General features: G+C 48.0%; 1 protein-coding gene across 2 annotated transcripts in view; it reads right to left on the bottom strand.

Annotated features, from left to right (window-relative positions):
• The window catches only part of DET1 (DET1 partner of COP1 E3 ubiquitin ligase), a 26,842-nt gene extending 25,284 nt beyond the window's left edge, over positions 1-1,558 (bottom strand). For both annotated transcript variants that reach the window (XM_007446066.1, XM_007446067.1), the window contains exon 1: positions 1,420-1,558. The gene's annotated coding sequence lies outside the window, so the exon portion shown is untranslated. The remainder of the gene's footprint in view (positions 1-1,419) is intronic.
• Positions 1,559-15,515: the final 13,957 nt, after the last annotated feature.

Genomic DNA, 15,515 nt, shown 5'->3' with positions numbered 1-15,515 from the left:
CAGTCACCAAACTCTGGAGATTTTACCCCCTAAACAGTCCTCTAATGCTCCACCTTCTTCTATCATGACCTGCCAGCACCCTTACCCAAAATTTTATAACTTCATGTCTACGTTATCGCAACCGCTTCCTAAGTGGTCTACCTAAATCCCCTCCTATCCACTTCCAATCTACTTACCACAGCAATCTTTTCAAAATGCTTTTTTGATCACATCCTTTCCCCTACAGATTAAAACAAATATCTTTCCATTGCTCTTAATGATACGGATCAAAATCCTTGCCGTGCCAACCAGATGCCTCAAAGGCTCAGTGCTGCCTCTCCAGCCTCATCTTTTCCCATTTTACTCTAATCATTTCTTCAACAAGTGGCCTACCTCCTGCCTCTGAACCTTGGCACATGCTCTTCACCTCAATCTAAAAAAAGCTCTTCTCTTCACTTTGCCGAGTTAAATCCTATTTCAGGTTATCAGCCTAATCATCACTTCCTGAGAGAAGTCCTCCTTAACCTTTCCCACCAGATAAAACACGAATACACCAGCCATACCTCTCCTTCTCAGCACTTACCACGCTTGCAACTTCATCTCTGCATTTTACTTATGTCTGTGGCACTAGATGGTGAACTCCTGACCGGTACACAAACATTATATCCTGTATGCCCATCACAGCATTTGACCCATCGAAAGCCTCCTTTCCTGAACGTTCTTTACCAACTCAAATATCCACAGGTGCTGTTCGCTCTGCCCAGCATGTATTTTCTCTGGCCCTTGCCATACTTCTCAAGCCGCAGCTCAAGTGTCCTCTCCTTCAGGAAGTCTGCTCTGACACCCTTGCCGAAAGAGATCTTTGCTGCTTTACCATTACTTTTTCTGTTCATCTTTTCCATAGCCATTGCCACAATCTGAATTTGTACTTTCAGCGGCATGGTTAGGTGTTTAATGTTCGACTCCCCCGTAAACTATCCTCTCCAGGCAGGACGTAACCATGGCTACTTCAGTCACCTTAGTTTTCAGAGAGCCTAGCACTAGGGCTGCCCCATCGCATGCGTTCGTACGTTATCTATGGAACGAAAGAAGAAAGCCTGACTGAACTGGGCCACTAATTCGTGCGGTACTAAGCAAGACATTCCTCCCTGCTAGGTCTGTTTCCCCAGGCAGGTAGGTGCACGTAACACTCAATTCCTTCTGACGGCTTCCTAAACGGGAAGGGGATACCCAGAGGCGGGCACACACGCCCAAGGGGGCGCCCCCGGAAAGAAAAGCCCGGGGCGGGGCCTCAATGGGAAGAGAATTCTGAGGGAAGGCGGGAGCGGCAGGGCCTCGGCGTCAGGCGGGAAGGGGGCAGCCCCATGGCGGTAACTCGAAGAGGCCTCGGGGAGGGCCTGACGGGTTTGGAGGCTGGAACAAGGAAGGAGAAGTCCTCACCTGTCCGGTCCAGGCTCAAAGGGCCGGGGCGAGGGGCTCCCCGGCCTGCTCGGCGCGCGCCTCACTCAGCCCCGCCCCCGCCATGCTGTGGGACCAGGTGCCCGCAGCTGCCGGCTCCCGCTTCCGCTAGCCACCGGAAGTGCGGTGCAGCGAGCAGGAAAGTGGAGAGAGTGCGGCATCCGGCCGGCCGGCCTTGAGAGACGGTATAGCGCACCCAGCTGCCCGGAGGGGGATCGAAGCCCTAGAGGCCCAGGGGCTGCGAAGGAAAAATTGAACCAGGCGCCGTAACCTCGGCACCTGACTGATCTCCTATGGCAGTGTCTCTGCACCCGCTGGACACACTTGCAAAAACATGAATAAAAATTAATTTTTCACCTCTTGATTAAATGCACCATTTCATCAGCTGAGAAACTATCCGTTTTCTGTTATCTCCTCCTAGACAGTAAGCTCTTTAAAGACCGAGGCTGTACTGATCTCTGAACGCTGTGCCTAATACATTTACTAGCACACAGTGGACTACAGTAAAAGCTTATTGCGTTAAATTAATGCTATAACCTTTACTTGACTTTTACTTACATTGTCTCTTACAACCTGGTTCCTCCCCCGAAGCCTCTACTTTGTCCTATTTCTGGACATCCTGCCCCCAAATTTCCCTGCCTCAGCCTCCTTCAGATAATTCAGGTCTCAGAGTAAATGTCACTTCCTCAGAACTCTTGTCTGACTGACCACTCTCATTTCACCACCATCGTGCTATTTCTTCCTAGCACTCATCACTATCTGATATTACCCCATTTGTTTTGTTTTGTTTTGTTTTCTTTCTTTTTTCTGTTTCCCTTGCCCCCACTAGAATGTAAATTCCGTGAGAGCACGGGTTTCGTCCTCTTTTCTTTTCTACCCTCACCTAGGCCAGGATTTAGCATCTTGCTGGTGCTCAAGGAAGGTTCAGTCCGTGAATGAATGGCTCTGCCCATAGGGCTCACAGCATCTCTATGAGGAAGGAATGTTTATTGGCTTTTTTTTTAAGTGCAATTTTATTAACTTAACCGTCTTGGTTGACGTTGTTATAACAAAATATCATAGACTGTTTAGTGGCTTTTACAGATGAGGAAACTGAGGCTCAAGGAGGATCCATGACTTGGAGATAAGGGTGGTTAAAAGGAAACACCGTGGGTTCTTGGTCCAGTCTTGACATTTCCAAGCTGAATGTACTGACTTCAGAGTCTCTATTTCTTCTTCTAGGAAACGAAGATATAGTATGCAGAGTATATCTCAAGTAGAGAAAAAAGAAGGAGAAGGAGAAGTCGGAGAAGAGGAAACTCTAAATTTCAGGTTGCCTCCAGCTTCGGGGCTGGGTGGCCCATGGAGCCAGCTCTGAGTGGGCTGCCGGCCTTCCCCTTCCCCATTCAGCTTATCAGATGATGCCCCCAGTAAGGGGTCAGCCCAGCATCCTCTCACCCCCGCACACAGCCCTCCCTGGACACTCCTGCCCACCATGGGGGAGGCAGGACTTTCTCGAGCTCCTCTGATTTCTTCAAGGAAAACTTTTCCTATCGAGTTTAGTGGTTTAGGACAAAAGCATTCTGGGACATTGAATTCATCATACTTTCCTCAACTTTTGTATGGGTTTGAAATTTTTCATAACATCAACAACAGCAAAAGCTGAAGCTACCCTGCAGCTTGCCTGGCACTCAAGTATCACTTACCAATTAGCTTACTCTCATGCTTGACCTACAAGAAGAGAGAGGAATGGAAGGAACTCCCTCTCCTGGAATGTACACCTGTACTGCCCTGTCCCTGGCATGCCACTGCATGGGGATGACAGATGAATGGGGGCCATGCCTTCCCTTCTCTGCTGACTATTGGCCTGTAAGTTTTCCCCAAGAGCTTATTACTTTAAAAAAAAAAAAAAAAAGGAGTTTTGCAGTAAAACTGGTTTAGTTATTTTTATTTATATATTAATTTAGTTGTTGTTTTTTTTTTTTTTGCGGTACGTGGGCCTCTCACTATTGTGGCCTCTTCCATTGCAGAGCACAGGCTCCAGACGCACAGGCTCAGCGGCCATGGCTCATGGGCCCAGCCACTCCACGGCATGTGGGATCCTCCCAGACCGGGGCACGAACCCGTGTCCCCTGCATCGGCAGGCAGACTATCAACCACTGCGCCACCAGGGAAGCCCAGTTATTTATTTATTTATTTTTGGCTGTGTTGGGTCTTTGTTGCTGCGCACAGGCTTTCTCTAGTTGCACCAAGCGGGGGCTGCTCTTTGTTGCTGTGCGTGGGCTTCTCATTGCGTTGGCTTGTCTTGCTGTGGAGCACGGGCTCTAGGCGCACGGGCTTCAGTAATTGTGGCACGCGGGCTCAGTAGTTGTGGCTTGCGGGCTCTAGAGCGCAGGCTCAGTAGTTGTGGCTTGCGGGCTCTAGAGCGCAGGCTCAGTAGTTGTGGCGCATGGTCCCAGTTGTTTGGCGCATGTGGGATCTTCCCGGACCAGGGCCCAAACCCGTGTCCCCTACATTGGCAGGCAGATTCCCAACCACTGCGCCACCAGGGAAGTCCAAAACTGGTTTAGTTTTGCAGTGAGACTGGTTCAGTTCAGCCTCAGGTACTTCTTACCTACAAGTTACTTATCTGTACCCCAGTTTCCCCACCTGTAAAATGGGGATAACAATCGTAGTGCCTGTATCATAGGGTCAGTGGAGAATAAAATTAGTTATTGCACGTAAAGCTCTTAGTACTGCCTGACACATAATTAGCACCCATAAATGTTAACTCATTAATTTGGCTCTTACCATGCTGGACTACCTTGTCTTGGAATGTTATGGGTTTGTCTCATCAGTGAGGCTGTAAGCAAGCCCCTTGAGAATTAAGATTATGTTTCATACCCTCATGCTCCCACCTCAGACTGACAGATATAACTTTCCTGTGAATATCAGCTCCATCCTGGGATCCTGCCACTGGCTTATGTGGCTTCGGCAAGTCACTTTTCTCTGCCTGCTTTCCCATCTGTCAAATGGGTGTACAAGGGAGTTAAGGAGTGGGGAAACCACTGTGTTTGTGAAAGACCTAATTTTTACATGAATTTTTAAATCAAGTAAATAATATATGAGTACATTTACACAAACTTTTAATTACACAAATCATACAGGAACACTCTACTCCTGTAAAGCTACAAATAATATAGCAATAGAGTAAAAAGTGAAACTCCTCCACATCTTCAATCCCACCTCTCCCACTGTAGTAAGTGTATATCTATCCTTCCAGGCCTTTCTATGCATTATTGTTGTAAATGGATGAACATACAGAGGTCTATATATAGGATTTTGCTTCACTTTTTTCTTTCCACATGAATGGACTTTGCCTCAATATTGTTTTGTAACTTGCTCCTTCAGTAAACACATTTGTCATTATGTTTTGGAGTTTGTTCTATGTCAGCACATAGATGTCTAATTCATGCACACTATCCCACAATATGAATGTCCCATGATTTAACTATACTCCTATTTACGGGCATTTAGGTTTCTGGCAGTTTTCACCTTTATAAGCTGCTTTAGTGAATAATCTATATATAACTTTGGACACAAGTATAGACATATGACATATATTTAACAGTAAAATTACTAGGTCAAAATTTAGGCATTTAAAAAGTTTTGATAGAGAATGCTAATTACAAAAAGTTGTACCAATTTGCACTCTTATTTCTCCACATCCTTGCCTACACTCTATATCATCAGTCTTTCTTGTTTTTGCCAGTTGCATTAGCAAAAGATGATATTTTGTTGTTTTAACTTGAATTTTCCTGGTTACTAATGAGGCTGACTAATTTTTTCAGATGTTTATTAGCCATTTACAGTTTTACTATGAGTTGCCTTTGCATATCCTTTGCCCATTTTTCTACAAGGATATTTTTTCTTATTGATATGTAGGAGCTACTTATATATTCCAGATATTGATCATTTTCTTCCTGTCTGAGGCTTGTCTTTAATTTTTAACTTTATTTATAGTGATGTCTTGAAAATGCTCTTATCTCCCATTACTGTTCTTGCTATTTGTCGATTTAATGCAGAGTCTAACTTGGGGAGGGCATCACACTGTGCTTCCTGGAAAATCTGCTAGTGGCACAGGAGGCCTGAGGTTGTCTTTTCTCCCTGCCTTTTCTAGGAAGTGGATGTTGTTTCATTTTTCCAGCTGTTATTGCTATCAGAGTATGATGGGGTTAAAGAGGCATCCAAAGGCAAGACCGTGACTGTTTGTGGGTCTTTGCAAGGACTTTGCCTTCAATTTGGAGTGAAATCAAGAGCCGCAGGGAGCCTTTGAGCAGAGGAGTAACATAAGCAGTCTCATTTTTCAGAAGGTTCACTCTGGCTTCCATGGGGAAAGGGGGCTATTAAGAGACAATCAGGAGGCTACTGCAATGGTCTGGGCAAGAGATGTTGGTAGCCTGGACTGGTGTTATAGAGGTAGAGGTGGTGAGAAGTGGTCAGATTTGGAATATATTCAATATATGAAGATGGAGTAAAGAGGACTTGCCAATGGATTGGATAAGTGTTGTGAGAGAAAGAAAGAGAAGAGGCAAAAATATCCCAAGGTATTTGGCCTAAGTAACTGAATGCTTTTGTTCAGAAATTAATAGAATATTTGGATTAGGCTACATTTGAAGTCAGCTCCATGAGGACAGGGATCATTTCTATTTTGCAGCTACTATTTTGCAGGTCTATGCCTCAGGGGGGCCATTTTCAAGGACACCAGATGCCACTTTCTATTTCCACAGCTCTTCAGCCTGCCTCTCCCAGATGTTCCAGCTTCTAATTCCCCACTGCTCCCTCCCATTGTGCTCTCACACTGGGAACAACGCTAAGTCCTGAGTCCCCACTGCATCCCCAGGCCCCTGCCTTTTTCTTCCCTCTTGGGAGTCTCCATACACACAGGGTCCCCAAGGGAGTGGGATGATGGAGTGATAGGGAGGGGACCTGAAGGGCTTGAGAGCATCTCTCCCCTCACTCCAGTCCTTCTGTCGCCCTTCTGCCAAGGCTTTTAGCAACTCTGCTCGCTTTCCGCATTAGCCATGAGAGGAGGAGATGGGCACAAAAGCAGGACAAGAGGCTCTTGTTCTCTCTCCCCTTCTTGAAGAGGCTGGTGAGCTCCTTCTACCTCTATATTCAGTGGCAGACATTTCTTACCCTGAGTATCACATCACCACCACCACCCCATCATCATCATCATCATCATCATCATCATCATCATCATCATCACCATCATCATCATCATCAATCTTTAATAAAATAATTGAAATTGGGGACTTCCTTGATGGCTCAGTGGTTAAGAATCCACCTGCCAATGCAGGGGGCATGGGTTCGATCCCTGGTCCGGGAAGATCCCACATGCCGCAGAGCAATTAAGCCCGTGCGCCACAACTACGAGCCTGCGCTTTAGAGCCCGCGAGCCACAACTACCTAAGCCCGCGCACCTAGAGCCCGTGCTCCGCGCAACAAGAGAAGCCACTGCAATTAGAAGCCCACGCACCGCAGCGAAGAGTAGCCCCACTCGCCGCAACTAGAGAAAGCCTGCGCGCAGCAATGAAGACCCAACGCAGCCAAATAAATAAATAAAAAATAATTGAAATTGTCGATGGGACTTCCCTGGTGGTCCAGTGGTTAAGACTGTGCTTCCATTGCAGGGGGCACGGTTCGATCCCTGGTCGGGGAACTGAGATCCCACAGGCCATGTGGCGTGGCCAAAAAAAAAAAAAAAAAAAAGTAATTGTCATTTAGTACATATTTACTGTACGCCAGACCCTATACCAGTCATTTCCCTTAGGTGATCTCATTTACTCCCCTGGGTAACCCTGTGTGTTAGGTATTAACCCCACTTTACGGGTGCAAAAACCGAGACTAAATTTCACTCGACCCTCTTGTGGAAACCCCACAAGAGGGCTCACTTCTTCATATGTCCTTTATTGATATTTGCAAGAAGTGCTCAGTTTCTGCTTACAGTTCCTCAGCCTTCAGATTTCAAATCCAAGTTCTTACCAACTGTTTGAAGACGTACCTTCCCCCCGTGCTCTCAGCTGAATGCTCCCTGACCCACGAATAGGTTTGGGCTTTTTTTTTTTTTTTTTTTTTAATCTTCAGTGAGGCTGCAGCCTTCGATCTTTCTCAGGCATCTTCCCACTGCCTCCTGCCCTTATGACTTAGTGCTCAGGAAACTGGATGAGTTTTATTCTGCTTGGTTTGGGGTTGGGGGGGAGAATAGCTTCCAGATTTGGGTCAAGAGGAACATGGCAGCTGCTGTTTGGAGCTTTCACTATTTTACCCATTTCTTACCAAAAATCAATCTCTCTCTCTCTCTCTTGTTCACATGGCAGAGAAGAAAAGTATGGGCTTCAGAATAGATTGATCTGGGTTTAAACAGGCTGTCCCTTGCTGTGTCTGGACTGGGACCCTGGGGAGCGAGAATGGGGCTAAAATCTAGTTCTTACTGGCTCAGCCAAGCTCTGAGACCCTCAGGCCCAGGGACCTCGGCACAGGGCTGCATCAGCAGCTGGGAAAGGAATGTCTTTTTCTCTCTGGTCTGCCCAGAGGACTTGCCTTTTTTGCAGTCAATCTGCTCAGAGAGGGAGCCTTGTCCTAATTCACACAAAGGTGCCTTATGGTAGCAGCAACCATGGTTCAATCTCATTTTTACCCTATGCCCTCAGTGTGACTTTAGACAAGCGACTTCACCAATCTGTTCTTGTTCAGCTAATCTTTCTGGAACACTGGCTCTGTGCCAGGTGCTGTTCCAGGTGTGGCAGGACCAAGGTGAATAAGTCATGCTTCTTGCTTCAGAGAAGCCTGCAGTTTAGTCGGAAAGACACTCACAAACAGCTAATTTCGATATGATATAGTGAGCACTCAGTTGGAGGTCTGTGCAGGGTAGGTGGATGGACACCTAACCCAGGACTCCAAGGGTAGATGCTACAGAAGATGCTGAAGGAGAGGTGGGGATGGCACTCCAGGCAGTAGGGACCACAGGGGCAAAGGTATGAGATGCAAAATACCATAGTGTCTGCAGGCACCAAAGCGCAGTTGGGCGTTACTGAAGCAGAAAGGGTAAGGTAGGCAGGGATCGGGATCGGGATAGGAGAGAGGGCTAAAGGCCCTGAGGCTCACTTTTCTGATCTCTAAAACCGGGGTAAGAGTATTACCTCCAACAGGTAATACTAGATCCAGTTAGATATTCAATCAACAATCACTTCCGTGGCCAAGCAGATTTGAAACTTCCCAAAGGCGGTTACTTTGTCTTAAAATCATGGCTAGGGCTACACCTCACCTGGGCACTGTGCTGAGAATAAAGTCTGATTTAAATAAGACTTTTTTTTTTTTTTTTTTTGCGGTATGCGGGCCTCTCACTGTTGTGGCCTCTCCTGTTGCGGAGCACAGGCTCCGGACGCGCAGGCTCAGCGGCCATGGCTCACAGGCCCAGCCGCTCCACGGCATGTGGGATCTTCTCAGACCGGGGCATGAAACCGTGTCTCCTGCATCGGCAGGCGGACTCTCAACCACTGCGCCACCAGGGAAGCCCAATAAGATGTTTTTGATTGTCTAGCACCTAGCACATATTAGAGACCTAATGAATATTTGTTGAATGAGTGAATGAATGAATGAGTTAAACCAAAGCTAAAGTCTAGTTCTCTCCTCCTTCTAGATGTACCTGAGATAGGGGGTTGGAGGAAGGTCTCTGGAGAGGCAGGAGAAATGGGAAACACATCAGCCCCTTCCCTTTCCTGTGGAAGCAGCTGCTTCGACCACAGAGCAGAGCCCTCAAACCGGGGGCCCTGGGGGTGCCTCAGGGTCACCCTGTTCCACCTTCTCAGGGGCAGGACTGGGGAGGATGCCTGAGGTGTGAGTTTGGGGGTGGAGATGTGCAGGCAGAGCTACTGGACAACAATTGCTCAAGTTACTTGCTGGAAATGAAAGAAAGAGGCTGGGGGGACGAGGAGGCAAAGCCCAGGGAACATAAAAAATCTTAGCTGCAGGGGAAAGCACTCTTCTTCCCATGAAGGCAATGAAATTAGAGGTAATTGTGCGACACAGAGATTCGAGAAAACCTAGGGAGGCTAGCAGGTAAGGGGGGCCAGGACTGGATTCGGAGATGGAACAGCTGGTCCTCCCCTCTAGCACCTGGTAATCGCCCCTCTGTTGTGACGATTGAACAAACAGTCCTTCCTGGCCCCCGCACTGGCACTGTCCTGTAATGGGGGCAGCTGGGACAGGTGGAGGACATAGGTGGCCTGGCCACCCACAAGGCACTAGCCTCCCCCCAGCCACCACCCCATGCCTGGGGTCTGGGAGCCCACGAATCGTGAGCTGGGACCTGCTTGGGGGCAGAAGGCTAACAGGGGTGGTTAAGCCAGGACTGACCTTCCATCAGCTTGTAGACCACAGAGGGGCTGGGAGGAACCAGTGAGCAATCTGTGGGGGAGGAGCAGGCATCCCGTCCCTCCCTTTCCCTCTCTTGTCCTCCCTTTCACCCACTGAGGATCTGGGTGAGTAACTCACACAGTAAAACTGAAGATGGGGTGCGGAAAGTGCTGGTTAGGGAAGCACCGGGCCATGAGGATACACACAGCAGGCAACAGTTATCGTTAGTCCCACTGTCCCTTAGTTAGGAAAGAAGTGATCTCTAACTAGGTCTGGTGCACGGCTGTTGGGGAGAAGGCAGCAGAAGAGGACAGCAGGTGAGAAAGCACAAGGCAAGAGATACCTTCTATGATTTTTATGATTTGCATTTTTCACTGTATTTTCACAAACTGAAAACATTATAGGTAAGGGTGAGAACAACGTACCAAGAGGAGGCTGGTTAAACAAAGAACGGTGGAATATCAAGCAGTGATTAAAAGGTCTGGGATGAGTGTTGGCCAGAAAGAATACTCGTGACTGCCGTTAAGCGAGGAAAGCAGTATGTAGATGCTCTCTTTCATTTAAGAGGGAAAAGTTTACATGGATAATAAAAAGTTAGCAAGTTTATACACTTATCTGCTGACAATGGTTATTCCTGGGAGGCATAATGGGGAGAGATTCACTTTCTACTTTATACACATCTTTGTTTTTGATTTATACTGAGCATGTTTTGTTTTAATAATCAGCAAAATCAGTACAGATGTTTATACTTAAGGTATTTAAAGTAAAACACAAATAGCAAAACAAAAAAAGGTAGGTTGAGAAAAATGCTGGGTTTTCAAGCTGCTTATAATCCCCCCCTTTTACCCTCAGAACAATGTCATCTGTGACCAGAGCATCTTAGAGAAGACAAATTATGTTTCCTTCATTCTACAGCCCAGAGACACTGCCTTCTGCTAAGCTCAATTCAGCTTGGAGGAGGGGATAAATCAGGAGTTTGGGATTAAAACATACACATTACTATATATAAAATAATCAACAAGGACCTACTGTATATAGTACAGGGAACTATACTCAATATCTTTTAATAACCTATAATGAAAAAGAATCTGAAAAGGTATATATATATACTTATATATATATATATATATATATATATATGAATTACTTTGCTGTACACCTGAAAATAACACATTGTAAATCGACTATATTTCAATAAAATTTTTTTTAAAAATTCAGCTTGATGAGCTCTTTACATGAGCATCTTTCTGTACAGTGCCTGGCTAGGCATTGAGGGTGGGGGAATGGGAAGGCAACAAGAAGAACAAGATGAGCCCCTGTCGTCACTGTGACTAGAGTATAGGGCTGGGGGAGGAAATTCGGTTAGAAGGAAAAGCATGGAGGTCTTTGGAGGGTCTCCACTGCCTGGACTTGGTCTGCAGAGAGAAGGGCAAGGGGGTGAAAGGATTAGCGTTGATCCTTAAGAAGATCATTCGGGGAGCTGTGGGAAGACAGACAGGGAGGATGGGGACAGGTGATGGAAGAGGCTGAGCCATCCTTCCAGGTGATGAGAGCTCAGGCCAAGGGGTTATCCAGGGAGCCCCCCTTATTGACCAGCGGGCTTCTCTTTAGGATTGCAGGCAGGGAACAAGCTGAATCACCCCCTCCCCAGTGCCCAAAAGAAGAGTGTCCTCTAGACCAGCAGTCCTCAACCATGGCTGCCCGATGAACACAACTGGGGAGCTTTAGAAATGCTGAGCCCTGGGTCCCATCCCCAAGTATTCTGATTTAACTGATCCGGGGTGCAGCCTGGGCATGGGGATATTTCAGAGCTTTCAGAGGATTTTAAAGTACAGTGGAGTTTGAGAGCCACTGCTTCAGAGCATCATCGAACACAGCAGGAGCCTCATGGGTCTGTCCCCAGACAAGTTCTCCCACCTCCTCCTGGAATAGATGCCAAGCAGCAGACCACTCTCTTTATCAGACTCTGGTTTTGGAGGTTTTCTGGGGAAGTGACAACTGTGTCTTCAGCGACGTTGAGAATATTCAGCTATTCTTGCTCAGTATTACCCATGACTTGCTGCCTTTCAGAAATTTGTTCGTCACTTAATCCACTGTTGATCCCTCTTCCTGTTTTCCTCATCATTAGGCATCTATTTCCTTCTGTCCATCACTGCCTTCACCACGGGATTTAGAGAAGGCAGGAGGAAAGCACATGTGTGCAGGGAGCCACTCTGGCCTGGAGGCTCCTTTTGTCTTTTATGGGAGCAGACGTGAGGGGAAGGATTGTGGCCCTCGGGGCATCCAGCCTCCCCGGTCACCAGTGGTTGAATACAGGAAAAAGACACCACTTTAGGTATATTCATAAAGAAGCTGGGTTCTGTTCCAAGATGCTGGGGTGTGCATTTGGAACTGGAAACAGACATTTGCAATCTGTAACCAATAACCGCAGTAGTTGGATGTGAAGTTGGTCACCCCGTCCATGGGTGAGGCCACCCAGAGTTGCTCTCTTCTCCCCTCCAACCCATCGACAAAACTAAAGGCTGGAAGCCCAGTCCCAGCTCAGGAGGGCAGAGCAGTTAGAGTATGACATCTGGTGATGCCCAAGCCTACCAGCGTGACCAGAGTAAGATCAGTCACCCTCTACTCCAACAGGAATCTCCTCACATAGCCAGCCAGGGAGGGATTTTTGCAGCGCATCCCCCTGCCAGTCCATAAATAGTGAGTTTGAGAGACAGCCAAAGTCATTCTAAGGACCTGGCCAGCAGCCTTTGCAGGGATCTGGTACGATGGGGACAGAACGACAGCCAGCAGCTAAGGACCACTGGATGGCCTTCTGACCAAATGGGGCAGGTTGAAGAGATGGGAGGAGGGGGAGGGAGGAGTGGGGACACTTTTCCCTGCTGCCTTCACAAAACATTACTGTCTGCTGGGGGCTGGGCCCCTCGGAGCATCTGATAAGGTTGTTAAGTCAGCTGGAACACCTGGCCCGCCATCTGGCACTTTCATGCTCCAGACAGGGCCACTCGGGCGTCCTTGCTCACCTTCTCGAGGCCAGTGGGCTGCAGGGGTCCCGAACACCTGCCAGGGAGAATGAAACCCCCAAAGCCCCGAGGGCTGTAAGGCAGCACTCTGGGTTCTCAGGTAACACTTCAGGAATACTTCTTTAACTTCGTTAAGAGATGGGGTTTTTTTTAGCAATGATGCACCCTCTCTGAGGCTCCTGGTAGTTTAAACACAGGTTAATTCTGACCTTGCTGAGATAACAGAGCAGCATGGTTACAGCGTCTGGAAAAGGGAGAATTTAAACAAGGCTGCCTTCTCTCCATGTCAGACTAAACGGGAGCTGCAGCTCAGGGACCATTAATCATCTCAAATGCTGGGCTTCAGGATCTTATCTGCTGTACAGTTGCCTCATTCCCACCTCTCCTGGGCTCTGGAAACCAGAGCATTTGGGGAGAAAACACAGTACCTATGTTAGCAAATCTTATTAGGCTCTAGCTAGTGGCACATGACCCATTAATGGATATACTTCGCTGTTCCAATAGAGTTCTGATATGTGTTAAGAAAAGCACAATTGGAGCTGCTGGAAATATTCTGTATGCTGCCTGGGTGATGATTATACAGATGTATACATATGTAAAGTGTCATCCAGCTGTATGCCTAAATGCCCTTTATTCATGTACTCTCTCTATATTATCCCTCTGCTTAAAAATTTAAAAGAAAAAATCTATTTAAAAAGAAGGGATGGGGCTTTGCTGGTGGCGCAGTGGTTGAGAGTCCGCCTGCCGATGCAGGGGACACAGGTTCATGCCCCGGTCCAGGATGATCCCACATGCCACGGAGCGGCTGGTCCCGTGAGCCATGGCCGCTGAGCCTGCACGTCCGGAGCCTGTGCTCCGCAACGGGAGAGACCACAACAGTGAGAGGCCCGCGTACCGCAAAAAAACAAACAAACAAAAAGAAGGGATGCACAACTGAATGATGCTAAACTCTTAGGTTTAACACCCCCACCCCACAGCCAAGGAGCCCAGACTGTGCGTGCACGAGACAGGAGCCTCAGTGCTTGGATCTCTGCCTGCTAGTGAGGGGTGGACGGTGGGGGGCAGGGTGGTCAGCAGCAGGGTGGAAAGAGGTGAAATTTGGAGGGGGCATATCTGTATTTGCATCTGGACTCCGCTGTTTCGTAAGTCACTCTGGACAAGTCACTTGGCCCCTCTGTGCCTCAGTTTCCTCACCTGTAAAGTGGGGATAACATCACCTGCATTATCAGTTGTTGTGATGTTCAAAGACCATTAAGTGGAAAGTACCTGGCACACAGTAGATGCGCACTCAATGGTAGCACTAGTCACAGTGTAACAGTTGGTCCCTCAGGAGCCTGCTTCTCCCATTTACCTGTTCTTAGGTTGACACACCCAACATCTGAAAGGAACTTTTTTTTTTTGGCTGTGTTGAGTCTTCATTGCTGTGCGCGGGCTTTCTCTAGTTGCAGCGAGTGGGGCTACTCTTGTTGCGGTGTGAGGGCTTCTCATTGCGGTGGCTTCTCTTGTTGCAGGGCACGGGCTCTAGGCGCACGGGCTCGGTAGTTGTGGCACGTGGGCTCAGTAGTTGTGACTCGAGGGCTTAGTTGCTCCGCGGCACTTGGGATCTTCCCGGACCAGGGCTCAAACCCGTGTTCCCCGCACTAACAGGCGGATTCTTAACCACTGCACCACCAGGGAAGTCCTGAAAGGAACTTTGATGTCAGTTGGCACCGACTTCTCTGTCTCCACCTCCTCTCGTGCACTCCATGACTTTCCGGTCCCTATTCCAACTGTAGAAGTCCTGCTTATAACCCTTGACCCACCCCCTGCTCATACTGCCACCTGCTCCAGCAAGAGTGGGTTAATCTTTTCTACTGTCCATCTGAGAGACCACCCAAACCCCACTGCTGTGCTCAGTGTCCCCAGCAGCAGCCCTGGCCACATCAGCTGTGGCTCCAACCCTATCTGTGGGTTCAAGAGACCTTGGGCTGGGATTCCCGTGGTGGATGAGAAGGAGGTCAACAGCATACGCAGCACTTGCCAATGGAGACCAGAGGGTGTCCGGTTCTTAGGACCCAGGATGTGGGTGGGACAGAATCAGTGCCCACACACTGAGCTACTTGTAGCCAATCAGGAGTGCAGACCTCTCCAAAGTGAGGTGTCATGGATGTGCATGGACACATCGAGGGCATTACTGTCCATCTGTGCACATCCGTCCCCAGCAAGCATGCCTATGCTGCAGGGAAGTCATTGCGTCCCCAAGACAACCTCTCCCTCTACAAACCATGTGATTTTCAAAACCACTCCCCCATAATGAACCCATATTTGTTTCCCTTTCATGCCACCTAGAACCAGACTAATTCCTTTTTTGCACTCTCAGATTCCAGATATTTAAAGACAACCATGTCCCCAATTCTCGAAAGGAATCTCCGGATTAAACATGCCCTATTCCTTCAACAGTAGCTCAGACATGAGCCTTGCTATGAACCCCCTTGCTCTATGCCCTGCCCAGATTCCATCATGGAGGCAGTAAGGGGTAAAATTAAGAAATGATGCCTATTTTCACTCCAGCTCCCAAGTGCCCATCACAGACCCTCCTGTGTGCTCTTTACACCCTTTTTACCATCCTGCACCACCCCCCTAGCCTCCTCTGTGATTGATTCCCGGTTCACACTAATTAGGCCTTGCTCGGACTGT

Source organism: Lipotes vexillifer, unplaced genomic scaffold, assembly GCF_000442215.2.
Source record: "Lipotes vexillifer unplaced genomic scaffold, Lipotes_vexillifer_v1.1 scaffold2079, whole genome shotgun sequence".
Classification (NCBI taxonomy): domain Eukaryota; kingdom Metazoa; phylum Chordata; class Mammalia; order Artiodactyla; family Lipotidae; genus Lipotes; species Lipotes vexillifer.
Note: the sequence above shows the minus strand (reverse complement) of the source record. Positions and strands in the feature narration are given on the sequence as shown.